This window comes from Rhinolophus ferrumequinum, chromosome 3, assembly GCF_004115265.2.
Source record: "Rhinolophus ferrumequinum isolate MPI-CBG mRhiFer1 chromosome 3, mRhiFer1_v1.p, whole genome shotgun sequence".
NCBI classification, from domain to species: Eukaryota; Metazoa; Chordata; class Mammalia; order Chiroptera; family Rhinolophidae; genus Rhinolophus; species Rhinolophus ferrumequinum.
Window position 1 is genome coordinate 70,451,364 of NC_046286.1, and position 16,940 is coordinate 70,468,303.

Genomic DNA, 16,940 nt, shown 5'->3' on the forward strand with positions numbered 1-16,940 from the left:
CCGGGAGCCATGCCTCGCAGATTTTGTGTTCTGTTTATTATGGGTAATCTTATCCAGAGACTTCTGCTATGGGCATTTTGGAGGCAAGACCTCTGCCTTCTGGCAAATATCATTAGTCTATTTACCCAGAGGTTTTGTGGACAAGAAAATTAGATCAAGTTACCTGCCTTCTTTTCATTTCTTTTGGGGTATCCCTATAGTAAAATAAGTAAATTGATTTCTGTCCAACTGCTTAACTACTTTCTTTCTTAAATCACATTGCCTTCATATGCCTGTTGTGGGAAAATCAGAAACAGATTTATAAGGTAAGAAAGTGAGTGTTATTAACTCTGTTTTAAAATAAAGAAACTGAGGTTCAAAGAGATTGGAACCTATGATACCTTGTCCTGCTCTTTTTGTTTTGTGTCTTGCTTTTTAAAAAATTTTTATTAAATTTATTGGGGTGACATTGGTCAGTAAAATTATATAGGTTTCAAGTTTACATTTCTATACTACATCATCTATATATTACATTGCTTGTTCACCACCCAGCATCAGTTCTCCTTCCATGGAACCTACGATATCTAGTTGCCAGATATCTAGTTGTAGTGTCTTTTGATTCTCAGTTTAGAGCCCACTCTTTCAGTCAAAAATAAACCAACAGCGCTGTCTGGTGGTGATTACCTCAGCTTGTTACCTGTGGCCTCTACTATACAAACAAGCTCTTGCAATCTATGTTTGGCTGTTTCAGTAGTTTAAACAGGGTCCAATGGCCCATGAGAAGATTCCAATTCTTCTGGACAGACTCAGACAATGAAAATAAACAAGCTATTAATGTATTTATGTAGAAAGAATAAAACTATAATTTCAGATAGTTTCGGAGCACTATTTTAGAACAGGCAAAGGATACCTTGATCAAGTAAACACAATGTTCCTTATTCTCAAGGAAAGAGGTATTATCTCAGTCATGCATGCCTTGGCTCTCTAAAGATAGCTCTACTTAAAATCCTATACCTAATGTGTAAGAAAACACTGCCTCAATTGTTAAGGGATTTTCAAGGGTTAGAAAGAAGTGGTCAAGAAGGCTGAAATGTAACTCTTCTTTGGCCTTTGCATTCAATGGCCCTTTGAGCCTGCTCTTTCTGAAAAGGGATTTCATCACTCCTGGACTGCCAATATAAATAAGGACACAGTCAGAGTTGCACCAAAGTGGGAACCTGCAGAGAAAATGCAGGGAGAGTATCTGAGAAGTAAATTGAGGAAAGAGAATTGTCTTTCTAGAAAAATAAGAAATAAAAATAAAACAACCTTGCTTCCTCCAATAGCTTAAGAAAAATAGACGTGAAAACGATATATTTATTTGTATCTCAAGCTCATCGAAAGCTCCCTTAGGTTGGGAATACATTGGTCATCTAAGTATAATAAAACAATATTGCCCTCAAGTTAGAATAAAATTATTCATTTGATTTACAAATAATCTCATATATCTATGATGATATTTTTATACTCATCGCCAAAGAATTAATGGGGTACTATGCTATTACTCACAGAACATTTTGTCCCGCGGGAAAAGACTAAAAATTATGAACACTCACTAAAGCAGGACTGTTCCATACAATGACCTGATGAATTCTGAGCTTTATCTGAGAAGTTGTTCATAAACTTTGTGCTGTTCGCTGAAGAAAAAAGATCTAATGATGACTGAAACAGCATGATGATTGAAATTAAAGTTTTAAGAATGGAGATAGCATTTTTAATCACGGGGAAATTGCCATCTCAATATTCTTAAAGGATGTTCAATATTTAAATAAGATCATTTCAAGATCTAATGAAGCATATGCAATATTTAATTGAATCATTATTTTCCTTTAGAAATCAGGGAGCCTCTCACATATACATTTTCATTAATTATGTATTAGTCCTAAAGTTAAACTGTATCTTAACAAAACAAATTAAAAGAACCATAGGACTTTAGCTATGCAAAACCTTAGTAGAAATGACCACTAAGCTCTGGTCTGGTAATGCAGTCAGGAGCAGTATTTGAGTAATGGAATTGTGTCTCAATATGCGACACATATGGATAATTTATATTAGTGCAATATTAATAAAGACCCTTAGCTTCTAGTAAATCTTTCTTCCCACAGCTAGAAAAAAATTTTAAAATTCATATTTGAAATGGGGGTTGAGTATTTATACTCATTTTCAATTCCATATACTAGACATAAACAGCCAATAATACTAATAAATACTTAAAAGTACATGTTAAGTTAAAACATACAGACATTCGTAATTTATTAATTTAACAAACTTTAACTGAGGGCCTAGAACATTACAGGTAAAAAATGTTACCACATCAAGTGACAGTAACTTTATCTATATTTTATCCATGTGCCATTGTTAAAAAAATTCTTTATCTGGGAGTTTCAAGATAAATTCCTTAAGTAAAATTTCAATTTCCATCATTCTTTTCTGAATTCACACTGATTTAAATTTTTTTATTTCTTCAGTTGAAATAAACTTTATTAATGAAGGTCTTCTGCTCCAAAAGTAGTTTTCTAATAAATTAATACTTTGAATTAAGAAATATATAAACAGGAAAGGAATACTGGAACACTGCTTTAGTAGATGTCACCAATCAGCAAGGATTAGGTAGCTGAACAACTCTGTTGAAAAAGAACAGAAAACTTTTGGCATGATGCCTCATGGAATGTCTACCCAAGCCTTCTTTACTCTGAATTTCCTACACTACACCTTCAGAGTTGGGCTACTAACAGCTACTCAGGCACTTTGCAATGCCACTTTCACAGCCAGAAAGGATTAAATAAAGTCCATTAAATTTGGAACAGGGATTCAAAACAGATGGTTAGTCTTTGCATGTGGCAAAAACTTCACCATGTAGTCTAGGAAGTTGTAGAGCAGTTATATTCTACTGTGAGGATGGAAAAATGGAGGAGAAAGCTGGTGTGTGGAGAGAGAAAATGGCAAGCAGGCAGATGGAAGAAGTAGAAACATGATCTGTACCCAGGCCCCTGATTGTTTCCCAGCTCTTGTCATTATCCCAACCTGGGCTGTGGGAATATTCCTCCCCTTGGGTTCTAGGATTCCAAAGCATAACCTGGTAGAATTATAACAATATCCCTTTCCTTTGTCCCCTTGAGCCACATGAGTTGCTTTTCTTATTTAAACCTACTGGGATTTAAATAATACAAGACATTATGGGAAAAATGGGAATGGGCAATGAAATGAAATTTTTCATATCCATTTTTTATATCCATGTAAATAAAAAAAGAAAAATAGCAAACTAAGGTTAATACTGATTGCATTTTGCTTGGATTATTGACTCCTGCCTCTTTTCTATCCTATTTCCTGGGGCCTTCTTACAGGTAAACCTCTCCATTACGGTTTATACCATGTCTTCAGATGTCAAAGTAACTTAAGATGTTAGGAGCACGGAGTTCACATAATCTCTGCTCATCTTCACCAAAGTCTGAATGTTTATGTCTCCCTAAGATTCATATATTGAAACACTAACCCTGAAGGAGATGGTATTAGTAAACAGTGCCTTTACGAGGTGGAACCCTCATGAAAAGAATTAGTGCTTTACAAAGGAGGCTCCAGAGAGATCCTTTCACCTCCACAATGTGAATGCACAACGAGAAGTCTGCAACCCAAAAGAGGGCCCTCACTTGACCAAGCCGGCACCGTGATCTTGAACTTTCAGCCTCCAGGTTTCTGTGAGAAATAAATTTATGTTGTTTATAAGCCATCCCAGTCCGTGTTATGTTGTGACAGCAGCTAAGTGGACTATGGCAGTCTCCCTTGCCAGCACTCATGGTATGTAGCTTTCAGATGATCCCTGGAGAGTAATTTCATCCTGGAACTCCTACTGTGAGCCCCTCTTCTGTACTCTAGACCCCACTGGAAATGTTTATAACCTCTATGTTTACTTCCTTCATCAGTTCTTCCTCAAAACTCCAATTAAAAAATTATTTTATTATTTAACATTTATGACATTTCCATTTTCTATTCTTAATACACAATTTCCTCTGTGTCTAAATAATTTCAAGAGAAATTACTTGCTCTTACTTGAATCAAAGTTCTTACGTGTATAAATGTATATAGAAGTAAGTCTGTATCATAAATTTAGAACTCTCAAAGTCAACTTGCTTTGGGAAAGAGATTAATGCATTTTCAATTAGTTCATTTTTTCAGCAGCATTTATAGTCAATAATAAATAATATCATAACAAATTATTTGTAATCTCTATGGTATATAGCACTCGTTCTGTTATCAGCAATAACAAATACACAATTATATTTAGGTGCTCTCTAGCTATACTTTTAAAACTTCCTGTATCTCCAATTGGTAAAAATTCCCATCGTCAAAAATGTTTAACAACGGTATAGAGTAATATAATCTTATAATCAAACATCTGTTTGAATCCTGGGTCCCCCATTATGCTTGTTTATTAGTCAGGAATCTTTAAGCTGCAAATGACAGGAACCCTTTCAAAGTATCTTACCCACCCCATCCTATTCTCAACCAAAATAGAACTTATTGGTTTCCATTCACTCATTCCACCAATTTTTATTGAGCACTTAACTATGTGTCAGGCAAGGTACTAGATGCTAGGGATTTAGCAGAGAACAAACTCTCTGCCCTCTTGAAGATTTCATTTCACTGGATGGTGGTGAGAAAAGGGGCAATAGATATGATAAAAAAGTTAAGACTTGATGAAAGTGTGAGGAAAAATAAAGCAGGAAAGGGAGTAAGAAAATGATAGTGGAGGCTGGAGAGAATTGGGGAGGGTAAATGACAAATAGTGTTGTTGGGGAAAGACAACAGAGAAGATGATATTTAAAACATGATAATGGTGAGGAAATGAGCCATAAGCTTTGCTGCATAAGAATGTCTCATGCAGAATATATAAGAAATGCAAAGTTCCTAAAGCAAGAGCCGGCCTAGCATATTTGAGGCTCAATAAACTCAGAGTGATAGTTAACGTGGAAAATCAGAACAGAGTTTATAGTTAGCTCCTAGTATGGCGTGAAGTAAATCATCGCCATAGTTTGGCTTTTACTCTACTACGACTATAAAATGATACGTTGGCTAAGCTATAATAAGGTATAGCTAGGACTTTGGCTTTTGATCTCATATTACCGTGGTGTCCCAAGATTGGAATGGGTTTTATGCCAAAGACTGAAACGCTGTCATCAGAATTTTTCTTTTTCTCCTGTCTTGGCTTTGCCTTCTCAGATGGCTATGTATCCTCCTCAAGTCATATATAGGAGAGATGGAGTCCAGCAGACACCATGCGTACAGAGTTCTTAAAGCTAGCAACTGCAGAAGAGGTGAGACCTCCTTTCCCAGTATCCATATAAATTCTCCCCCAAAGGCTCCAGTGGTTTAGGGAGGAACAGGTGTTCACTCGATAGTGAGTAACCTGGACCAGCACAATGACGGTTTCATCCAAATCACATGGAATAGGAGAGAGAGTTCCTAAAAGAAAGGAATACCAGGCTTCCCAAAAGTTAGGGATGCTGCCAATATTATGTGACTATGGACAAGTTATATCATCTCTCTAAGCCTCAGTCTTCTCATTAGTAAATTGGGGAAAATGATACCTACCTCAGAGGATTGTTGTAACAAATTAGAAAATTCTGGCAAAGTACTTTCCTTAAACGACCACTAAATAGTACCCATTATTACTATAACTTAATAAAACACGTGTATAGAAAGTCTAATATATACTATGAGGCATTAATTAGAGAAACTTCAACTTTCCAATTATACTGTGGAAATATCCATCCAATTTCCCCTGATGGAAAACAAGATCTTAAAAACTAAAAGCTATAGGAGAAAGTAGGAAACTAGAATAGAGAAGGCCATACTATTTAAATCAATGTTATCCATTCATGGTTATTCAAGATTACAGAGTGACTTGTTTTCAAACTATAAATCACAAATGTAACAATAACAGGTTCAAATATTTGACATCAGAACTGACTAGGAAACTACTTGGCTACCATAGTGTTGGCCCTTTATCAGGTTATCTCCTATCTATTGTTCCATGCCAGGCAACATCTGAGGGAGTTGTTTTGTTTTGCTTCCTTAATAACAATATCTGGATTGTATGGCCACGGGATGAAAGCCAACAGACACAGGATGAAAGACAGAGCTTTTGATTTTGCGCATTTTAATTTCCTTCTCCAGGTCTCATTTTTCTTATTGATCACATAGCAGTTTGGGACCAAACGCTCCTGGTAAACTCTTTTAGGAGTATGATTCTTCTGATGAAAGGTGCCAACATTACACTACATAGTCTAACAAGATCTGGAGAGCTGTTTTTATTGTGAATACATTCGTTTCCCTGATTTTTTAAAAAATAAATAATCATGGGGACACTTTAATTCTGGATATTGTGAAGAGAGTCGGGTGTTAGCCTGGGCATTAAAAGGAGAAAAATAAAATTCCAACTTTCAGACACCAAATATACACCGCAAGTATTTTGCTTTAATCCTTCATGCCTGGCTTCTGATTACTTCTAGCTCAGATGATAGAAAGCAATTTTCAGCTAAGTGCTTAACTCCAGTAGTTTGCTTTCACATCTGAACCTCCAGGGCCCTACTTATATATCCCATCATGTAAAGTGTCTCCACAATTCTCTGCCTTTCTTGGAAGAACACATCCTTGGAGGATTTACATGGCTTTCCATTTCAATCACTACATTAAGCCCAAAGCTCTGAACTTTTTCTTGCTTTCTCTACTTTATGAACTACTACTTTTCCTATGATGAAAGTGGAAAAGAGAAAAATTCAAGTTTCTTTGCAATTTAATTTCTGTCACACTAGAAGTGTTTATCTGTTTAATCAAAACTAACAGAGAACTCTGAAGTATGCATTGCTGATCAGTTTGCAACAGTAAAATGGAATTAAAATAGAGTTGGGCAAAATAACTGTGGCAAATTCCTCACATCAAACATAGGCAGAAACTAAAAAGTCATGGGTGGTTCTGCATAGATGATCCAAATCTCGGGGGAATGGAGATGAGAGAAAAAGAAGGAATAAGCCAGGACCAGAGTAATTTTTATTTGTTATTTTGGGAACCTGGAGCATCCTCATGTGTCAAAGTTATGGCTCACATAAAGATCCACTTTGTGACATGATGGTCAATGTCATTTTTGATTCCCTACAATCAGTGTAATTTTTCAGAGAAATTATTACAAAAATATGGAGCAGTAATATGTAGCTTTTGATGAATAAATCTGAAGATCTCAGTGGAACCCTTGGACAAATTTAGAAACAAGGAAAGATATATAGAAATAATTTAAGTAGAATAATGTGGTCAAAGGTGAAAGCAAGACAACATCAGTAACATTTAAAATTGACTTTGTATCATTATGACTCAAAATTCATAAAAATACGCTTAACATGTTAATAACTTATAAACTGTTTACAATTAAATTTTAAAATTTAAAAGTTTGTGTTTTTACTCTAATTGGGTTTTAAGATATATATTTTCTTATCAGTACAAAATAAAATAACTCTACATGAACATTTAGAAGAAGGAATTAATCATTGTCAGAAAAGTAAAATGAAAACGTAGAACTGTAACAGAAAACTAAAGATACTTTATGTCCCCAATCATAAAATAAATAAATAAATAAACAAATGGATACAATCTGAATTTGAAAAGTAAAAAGTAATAGGGTATTTCTGTAAAGAAAGAAATATAATCAATACAGGCAAGTATTTTGTGGTCGATAGAAAGATCTCCTAGATATAGTACATATTTAGAGAAACAAATTCCAATTACTAGAGTTCACATGTACACTTAATTTTAGAATCATGTAAACTAGTGTATTTTTAAAAATAAAACTAATGCTCAAGTTCTAATATTGGCAATTAGCAGACAGAAAGAATTGATTCATTTAGGCAAGATAGGTGCAACTTATATCACTACAAACACGAAAACAATGGCAGGATTAATGAATACAAAGATTTATTTGAAACAATAACTAAGCTCATTTTGACATTCCATACTGTGGTCATGATTTCAGGTAAATTTAAAAGTAAAAAACCTTCCCGTTTCTCAGGTTATTACTATATACTCATTAAAATGCATCAACAGATAAATAGGAAATAGCTTGCAATTTTTAGATTGTCCATAATGAGAGTTGCTTTACTAATTCAGGAAACAGCCTTAAGGTTTATACAATTGCTTAGTTATTCTTTTTTCTTATTTTATACTGTTAACATTTAGGCATTCCAAGCCCAATGCTTTAAAAATCACCCTATACTACCTAAAAGTATTATTTAAAGTTGATTTTGCAGTTATTTCTGTTGGCTAGAGGTAGTAGAGAGGCAAACTACACAGTTCCTATCTTCCTCTGATAATACTTGCAGTTACTATATATATTGTGTCCTAAGTGTTAGGGAAGGTGGACAATGCTTTATATAGATATTAAATGTATTTCCTTTGAGATTAAGATTATTATTTCCACTTATTTATTGATGATAATCTCTCTAGGGAGCATCTAATGACTAAATTCAGAGCTTAACTTAAAGATTAATGTGACTATACACCATTATCATCACCCAATATATGGTATAGAGCCTCCCCATTTACACATTGCCTCCAAGGAACACCTCAGTCTTAAATGAACATAGATTACTATAAAAAAAAGCATATACTTTAAAGAGTATGAATTTATAAAGTCTACCATTGTGCTTTATCACACCTTCGCGAAACCTTAAAAAACTGGTATTAAAAAAATAGGTTAATCTTGGAATAACTTCTTTTAAAGTAAATTCTATGCTATCTCATTCTTAGTCCCATATTTAATTCAAAATTCTGCAGACCTTCTCAGCATTGGTAAATCCCAGAGAGTTGGGATGTTTGTCTATTTAAAATTGTGAATATTACTTAGAAATAATATTATGTGAATATTACTTAGAAATCAGAAAGTGTGTTGCCTCTGCTTTGTTCTTCCTGATTTGAAAATATATCACAAAGTTACAGTGATTAAAACAGTATGGTATTTGCATAAAAACAGACATATGTATGACTAATGGGACAAAATAGGGAACCCAGAAATAAACCCACACATATATAATCAATAGATATTCCACAGAGGTGGCAAGAATACACAATGTGGAAAGGAAAGTCTATTCTACAAATGGTGCTGGAAAACCTGGACATCTATAAGAAAAAGAATGAAATTGGACCCTTACGATATACCATACACAAAAATCAACTCAAAATAGATTAAAGACTTAAACATAAGACCTGAAACAATAAAGCTTCTAGAAGAAAACATGGGAGAAAAATTTCATGAAAATGATTTGGGCAACGATTTTTTAGGTATGATACTATAGGTTGGTGCAAAAGTAATTGCGGTTTTTGCAATTATTTTTAACCTTTTAAACCGCAATTACTTTTGCACCAACCAAATAACAACACTGACAACAAAAGCAAACATAGACTAGTGGGACTGCTTCAAACTAAATAGCTTCTGCAAAGAAAACAAAATCAGAGTGAAAAGGCAACCTACAGTATGAGAGAAAACACAAACCGTGCGTCTGATTTTAAACAGTAGTTTGCAAAACATATAAGGAAGTCCTAAAACAATTGTAAAAAATCAAATAGCCCAACTGAAAAATGGACAAAGGACTTAAAGAGAACATTTCTTCAAAGAAGACATACAAATAGCCACAGGTATATGAAAAGATGCCCGACATCACTAATCATCAGGGAAATGCAAGTCAAAACCACAATGAAGTATCACCTCACACATTTCAGTATGGTTCTTATCAAAAATAAATAAATAAATGAATAAAAAACAGGTAAGAAGTGTTAGCAAGGATGTGGAAAGAAGGGAATCCTGGTACATTGTTGGTGGGGATATAAAATGGTGAAGCTGCTAGGGAAAACATTATGGAGGTTCCTCAAAAATTAAAAATAGAACTACTATATAATGTTGCAATCCCACTTCTGGGTACATATATAAAAGAATTAAAATCAGGATCGCAAAGACATATCTGCACTCTTATATTCATTGAAGCATTGTTCACAATAGCCAAGATATTGAAATAATCTAAATGTCCCTTGACAGATGCATAGATTAAAAAATGTGGTATATACATACAATGACATGTTACTCAGTTTTTAAAAAGAAGGAACTCCTGCCATTTGTGACAACATGGATGAACCTGAAAGACATTATGCTAAATGAAATAAGCCAGTCAGAGAAGAACAAATGCTGCATCACTCCACTTACATGAGGTATTTAAAATAGTCACACTCATAGAAACAGAGAATAGAATGGTAATTTCCAGGGGCTGGGGGGAGTTATTTAACAGTTATAAAAGATGAATAAATGCTACTAGAGATCTGCTGTACCATTGTGACTTTAGTTAGCAATACTGTATTGTGCAGTTAAAAATTTAAAAGGATAGATCTTAAATTTTCTTACCACAATTTAAAAATGTAATTTTTTAAAAAAAAATGTGAAAAACATAGTGTTTTTCTCTAATTGCTTCCCCTCCTGGTCCTAGTGGGCTAATTCAGACCTTTACCACTCACCTTAGCTCCTTCCGCCTTCCCTGCTCCTTACTTTGGCGTCATTGAGCCTTCTGTCTCACAAAAAAAAAAAAAAAAAAAAAAAAAAAAAAAGAAAAAAGAAAAAACAGAGGCTACAACATTGAAATGTACCCTACTTCTCCTTGTTCCTCTCCATCCAAAATTTTCTCTCTTTCACTGTATTTCTCTGCTGTGTTGGAAGACTAGATGGACCTTCTTAGTGAACTTTAATCTCCATTTGCGTTTAAAAATTGTGTCTCTTCCCACCTGTCAGGAGCTTTACTACATGGCTTACTCTGTAGATCCAGTATCTTCAAACTCTTTATTTCCTTCCATTTAAAAAAAAACATCATTGATTCTCTTCCAGTCTGAAAAAGAAAGGAAAACAAACCTGTCCTTTCCACTCAATTGACTTTCCTCTGTCTCCTTTTCTTCATTGCCAAGTTGTATGAAATCATTTATAATGAACGTACTTCCTCACCTTCAGACCACCTTCAAACCTACTCAGTCTGATTTCTGCACCACTACTCCCTGGACGGTGACCATCAGACACCTACTAGTGACAAATGTGGTGCTCTCTTTTTGTTCTTCATTCTACCTGACTTCTGCAAATGTTCTCACTGTTGTCCACTTCCTTTCAGAGTCTTCGTCCTTCCTTGACAATTGTGATTTTTTTCTGTTTTCCTTTCCATCTTCCTGAACATTCCTGTGCTGCATGCTTCATTGACTCCTTCTGATTTGGGAAACCCATAAATGTCAGTGTTTCCAGAATGTTCTCATTGTTGTCTTGTTTGATTTTAAAAAGATCCATTTTTCCAGAAAAGCATACCTACTAACATCACTACTATTAGTTCCTATAAAGACCACCAAACCCTTTCCTCACTCTGCTCTCTCTGCAATTACAGACATGCACTCCCCATGTCCCACTAGACATCTCTACCCCAATATTGCTCAGATACTGCTAGATGGCTCTACTGCGACAGTTCTCATACAGCTCAAAGCCCAAACTATCCATAACAGAACACATTGACATTCCCCAGCGCACAAAAACTGCATCTCCTCCTCCCCGCAACTTGCTTGAAACATTCCGCCTGATTTCTTAGGTTATCCCAGCTAAGAATATCATTATCTGTCTACTTTCCTGACCTAAAGATTTCAAATCACTCTGGACTCCCTTCCTCCATTCTCAGTCATTCCCACTCACTTGATTCCCATGCCAAGTTTCTGACACCTGCAAGACCTCTTTCCCAGCTACATGTTTGTGCTTCTCCTGGCACTTCCTTAAGCCAAATTCTTATCACCTTTTGCCTGGACCAGCTTCTTCTCTGCCTTCAGTTTTGCCACCACTTGAGTCAATCCTTCATATTGCCTTGGAATTTGTCTAAAATGCAGACTAAATGATGTTATCCTTTGGTTAAAAACTGCTGTTGAAGTCGAGAGAAAACTATAAAAGATGTTTAAATAAGTGTATTGACACACTGTTGAGTCATGATTACTTGTGAAGTGTGTCACAACATTTTTTTGGCCAATAATAAAGAATTGATGTTGATGGGGGGGAAAAGGTGAAAAATAAAATACAGGGAAGTTCATCATGAAATAATAGATTTAAGAACAAGAAGCTTAAGAAAGAGTATTTTACTCACTTTTATATTTGTAGAAAAGACTCTAAATTTTATAGAAATAAATTCTGTTATGAAATAATTAGTGGTAAAAGCGCTAAATGTAACTTTTAAGGTAGGTTTCTTCTAATATTCCCTTCTTTGTAACTCTTTCTTCCACATTGGCTGATACAAGGGAGAAAAACAAACAATTATATTAAAATTCTATACTTAGAACACTCACTATTAAAATGGACAGGAGCGTTTCCTTTCTATTACCACTGGTTATCTGAGATCTCCAAACTCAAACATGGGATTAGGATTTCATAACAGTTTGACTTTCCTCTTTCCTGTAGTTATTTCTTATTGACTTCAAATAACAAAAAACAAGGGCATCAAATCTGCAGGCTTGCCCTGTTAGAGAATCTGTGGAATAAAGCCACCTTCTTTAAGGGACCAAATACATTCTTCATTTTCATGACAAGGTTCCTTGGAAATAAATCAACATTATAAGACAAGGCTAAAAAAGCAAAATGAAACTAAAGATAAACGCCCTGCTGCAATAGCTCTGACCTTAGAGCCGTACAGAAGGGCTCACCGCCACATGCCTTGCACTTCAGAGCACCCCCATATCACACAGACAGGCACCTAAAGACATTTTTGTCAGAAGTGTTTGTTTGTTTGTATTGGGGGAGTAGGGGAGAGTTATTTGTTTAGTTCAGTAACTGGTTAATAGATTGAGAGAATTACTTGAGCTGAACAGAGACCCCAGGCCAGAAAATGCGAAGGTGAGTGGCAGATACAAGGAAGAAAAACAAACAATTATATTAAAATTCTATACTTAGGACACTCATTATTAAAATGGACAGGAGAGTTTCCTTCTTGTTACCACTGGTTATCTGAGATCTCCAAATTCAAACATGGGATTAGGATTTAATAACAGTTTGACTTTCCTTAGGTCCACTCTTCTGTAGTTATTTTTTGTTCAAGGGTGGGTGGTGAGGGGGTAAAAATCACAACTTCTGCCTTGGAAAACTAGGGAATTTATATAAAATTTGTCCTCAAAATCATTAAATGATGGGCTTCTTGTCAAACTGGGTTCTGCCAAGAGCCAAACAATTGTGTCCCCCTGTCCTCTGCTTTGAAGGTCTAGTTTTGGGAGGTACTTAAGAAAGCCTGGAAATCCTGAGATGAAAAAAAAGAGAAGAAGTGAGTGGATGGTAAACATACTGACCTTGACTGCCTGGCAAGTTTGTCTGCTCTGTCATCTGCTCCAAATTCAGGTGGGTTCAGACACTGCTCAGGAAACCTGCGTCTGAGGCCAGCTTTTGCCCTGTCCTATCTCAGCAGATCCAATTCACTCAGAGTCACACGCGGCAGAAAAGAGCTCCTTTTGGCTCCTGATTGGGCTGGGACTGTCATCAGGGATATACTGGGAGTCTGGAGTGGAAATCTGGACAAGGGCATGGATGTAAATTGATACATAATGTTCCAATATTTAGACGTCGGATGCAGTGGTCACAGTCTCCTCTGTACTTCTGTCCTGCACGTGGATGCGCATGTTCTGCACTCTGCAGGCAGATTCAGGCAGATTCTGCAGTTTGTCTTTGTCCAACTCGTGTACTTTTTCTACATTTTGATTTCCCTGTCTTTCCCCCCCCAAATTAATAGTTTTCTATTTTTAATTCCGATGTCTTTCCTAACCTACCTTATAAATTTCCCTACCAAACGAAATCAAATCAAATAAAAACAAACACCTTTCCACTGTGCCCTTGGCAGTGTCCTGTTCCAAGCAAAAGGCGCCAGCCTTCTGGAAGTGCTTTTGGATTAGGAAAGCTGCTGAGAAAGGCTCAGCAGGGCAGACCTAAGCTGCTTAGACTCCATTCCTCCGTGGGTATTAAATACACATACAAAAGTCTCAGGCAAGGACTCTGCTAGCGTAAATGGAAGAGTTGGCAGCCTCAGTGCCTTGGGGTCTCTGACTGGGCACTTCAGCCACGGCCTCCCCACCCATTGCATAGGAAAGCTCTATCACTTCAAGTTGCTTTGACTGAAAGATCTCCTAACTCAGACTTGGTACTTGGGCTTATATCATGTTACCTTTTTATCCTTTTTTCTTTATTATGTCATTTTAAGACATTTATTGTATTTCTATTTATTTCATATTTAACTAGTAAAATGATAGGCAGGACAAAAACATTAAAAGCACTATAAATTATGGGAATATTAGAGAACTAGGAGCTCAGTAGAGAAATTAAACTAGAATTATCTAAGAGAGAGTGCTTGTCAAAGTCCTGGCTGACAGAGGAAATAGTTAACTTGTTCATTGACAGTAGGCAGGTATCTATGTAACATTTTCCCATCAAATTAGAACAAGAACATGGCCTGCCTGGAGTTTATCAGCTTAATATCTAAAAAAAAAAAAAAAAAGAAGAAGAAAGAAAGAAAGAAAGAAAGAAAGAAAGAAAGAAAGAAAGAAAGAAAGAAAGAGAAAACAACAACAAACAAAAAACTTCATTGAGTAGTATTTTTAATGTTATGCCCCAAATAGGAAGTACTTAGATGAATAAAAAATGTATTATCTGTAAAAAATATGTTTGAAGGTTAAGAAACAGTCTCTCTGAAAAATGAATGTGAATTTCCATATTCTTTCATTTTAACTTACAGGAATCACAAAAAAACATTTAAGCTTATTTGTTTAAAATTATATTAGCTTAAATGATGAGTGCCTTTATTTTTTCCTTTACATATCTGGTATATTTATTAATATTCAATTATTTTGTATGTCTATGCGGCTTTACTGATGAAACATATCACACCACATTTTAAGGTATACAGGCTATAAGTATTTAAATTATTTAAAATTATTTTGAATAATGATTCATTTGTTAAATCTATAAGCTTCATGTTTATATTCTACTCATTTCTTGCGTTACTTATAATAAACCTGTCACATAGACATTTTTATAGCTAAAGAAAGTCAGGTTCAAAGAGTTTAAATAACTTGTCCTAGAACACTCAGCAATAGCAAACAATGAAAACACTAACATCTAGTCGTCTCTAAAAATAGATTCCATGGGCCGACCCCGTGGCTCAGGAGGTTAGAGCTCCATGCTCCTAACTTCGAAGGCTGCCAGTTGGATTCCCACATGGGCCAGTGGGCTCTCAACTGCAAGGTTGCCAGTTCAATTCCTCAAGTCCCGCAAGGGATGGTGGGCTCCGCCCCCTGCAACTAAGATTGAACATGGCACCTTGAGCTGAGCTGTCGCTGAGCTTCTGGATGGCTCAGTTGGTTGGAGATGTTGCGGGTTCAACCACAAGGTTGCGGGTTCGACTCCCACAAGGGATGGTGGGCTGCGCTGCCGGCAACTAGCAACGGCAACTGGACCTGGACCTGAGCTGTGCCCTCCACAATTAAGACTGAAAGGACAACAACTTGACTTGGAAAAAAGTCCTGGAAGTACACACTGTTCCCCAATAAACTCCTGTTCCCCTGCCCCAATAAAAAAAAAAATAGATTTCAAATAACAATAAAATCGGTATGAAAATCAAAACCAGAAGAAGACATGGTTTTAGAATAAAATTAACCATGTAACAACAAAAATAGAGAGGTCAAGTTCTCTCAGTTTTTTGCAAGTTTTTATTTTATGGCCTAACAGAATCTAATTCCATGACTGTATGAACTGTTTTATTTCCTATTTAAGTAATCCAACTAAAGAGATATAAATAATAAAACACATCATATGTATCTTGGAACTAGATGATGAAAATAATTATCATAATACTTTCCATTTTATCAAATTTCTAAAATCCATGGTTTTAAAAAGCAGCAGACTTTAAATTTTATTGTTTTATAAAGAAAAGGGACTAATGACTTGCATATTACTTTGTATACGATACACATTTATGTGTGGTACATAAAATAAGTTATGCTCTGTGATAATGGAGATACTTCTAAATATTTGGTTCAGTTAAGGCAACCCAGGCGTGATAATTATTTTCTCTCATCAAGTAGTGACTATTTGTGGTTTTAGATAAACATATTTTCAACTCCTAAGCAGTTGGCTGATTGTTGTTGAGACAAGTGAGGATCCTTTCTTCCCTAGGAAAAATCACTTTTCCATTTTAGCACTTTCCAATCCAAAGCAAGTCATGGTGTTTACATTGCCATACTACATATTAAATGAGATAAAACAGGATTTATCTTCTTTTGTCACCTTTTTATGGAAACATCTTTACAGTTAGGTAATTTTCATTAACCTAGTTATATTTATGGAAGTTTAGATAACAATTTAAAAACTTACATGAAGCTTTTTAAAAGTCTGGTGTATCTATTTATCCTTTGCAGTTTACTTTTTCTCTTTAAAAAACAAAAACAAAAACATATCCCAGTGGGCTTAGAACCTGCTAATATTTGACTTCATGGCCATTCAAATACCGCTTAGTCAAATCTTTCATGTTATATATATTTAAACTTTTTAGCTATTTATGTTTTGTCTTGGAGTGCTATACTAAATATAGACTTCTCAAAAATCTCATTTAACTACATAAAGGATTTCGACTTCTGAAATAGTATATAACGTTGAGCATCACTATTGACCATCTTCCAAAAATTTTTAGTTATACACCTTTTCATGGAGTTGAACATATCAGATCATTTTATTTGGCATAGAAACTGGAACCCAAGTATCTTTGGGAGAGAGGGAGGAAAAAATACAATGCTGTTAAATCTCAACACTTAGGTTTCTGCTTTGTGTCATTCACTTTCCCAACCATACAGAT